This window comes from Rattus rattus, chromosome 15 (genome assembly GCF_011064425.1).
Source record: "Rattus rattus isolate New Zealand chromosome 15, Rrattus_CSIRO_v1, whole genome shotgun sequence".
In the NCBI taxonomy this organism is placed as follows: Eukaryota; Metazoa; Chordata; class Mammalia; order Rodentia; family Muridae; genus Rattus; species Rattus rattus.
Genome location: NC_046168.1, coordinates 42,389,442 through 42,390,671, shown reverse-complemented (window position 1 = coordinate 42,390,671; position 1,230 = coordinate 42,389,442). Strand labels below are relative to the sequence as shown.

General features: G+C 49.0%; 1 non-coding gene across 1 annotated transcript; it reads left to right on the top strand.

The window, feature by feature from the left end:
• Positions 1-276: 276 nt before the first annotated feature.
• LOC116885041 lies at positions 277-408 on the top strand. The gene has a single exon (XR_004385927.1). It is a non-coding gene; the product is annotated as a small nucleolar RNA SNORA17 (small nucleolar RNA).
• The last annotated feature ends 822 nt before the right edge of the window (positions 409-1,230 follow it).

The window sequence follows — 1,230 nt, the reverse complement described above, 5'->3', positions numbered from 1 at the left end:
GCACGTATCCACCTTATGCTTCATTTCCCCTCACTTTACACATGGCCATGGGCAAATCTTCAAATTCTCCCTAATATCCTGCATTGAATGAAAATTCTTGAGTTTTGTGCTTAAGAAATTTTATCTAATGTGCATAAAAATGAAATTGTGATGTCTTTTTAGGTTGATGAAATATCAAAAATTGTGACGTTAAAATTCAACCTAAATGTTGGAATACTTTGGACTACTAATATTTTGGATTATGGCTTTGAAGTAATTGATAGAATAGTCATGTGACCTGCCCCTAGAAGCATTGCAGGTGTGGCTGCTGTGTCACATGTGTGTCAGTAGGTGACAAAGAGGAGAGAGGCTTTGTCTACACTCAGTGTTCTGACCCAGGAACATCTGAATGATTCATGGCCTAATATTCCCTGGAATATTAGTCTGGTGCTGCACATGCCTGAGGGGGCGGTGATGGATGGGTAGACCGTGCCTGAGATGACTTCCCCCTGTGCCATAATGCACAAGAGGGCATAGAACTCCCGAGACCACTCCTGAGATGATCCCAGACACTCAGATACCCTGGCACAAGTCAGTGGTGCAGAAATGGAAGAAAGAGAGAAACAGAAGGATGTGGGCACAATGAAGAGAGACTTGAAAGTAGTGAGGATCAGCCTGTTATGAGTAGCTGGTTGAGACCATTTGGGACCATGGTGGGGTCCTGGCTGTGCTGCTACTAGGGGGCCAGGGCTGGGTCTGTGGCCCTGCAGCAGCAAGGGTCTATTACCACCAAAGGGCAGGCAGATTTCCTTGGTTTGGGTTGTCACCTGGTGACATGTTGATGTTAGGGACTGCTCAGAACTGGCCCCACCTCTCACCTGGGCATTGTGAGAGAACTGGCCCTGGGAGCGTGAGAGTAGGAGAGTTGACTCTGTCCCTAGCCAACTGCAGTATACTCACAGGAGTGGCCCTACGCATTGTGGGAGTTGCAGCATTTGATAGATGGCCCTAACAATCATCTCCCTTTTGGTGTTTTGGATAAAGGAGAGGTATCCTCCTCACCTCTCACCCTTTACCACCTGTAGCAGGCAGGAGACTTGGTCCTGGAGTCATGAGAACAAAAGAGCTGGCCCTGCCCCTTCACCAGCTGCAGCACTTAGGAGAGTGAGCCCTGCACCTTGCCTGGGCAGACAGCCGACCTGACCCTGGTGGTGGGGATGAAGGTAAGCTGGCCCCGAGGGTGTGAGCATG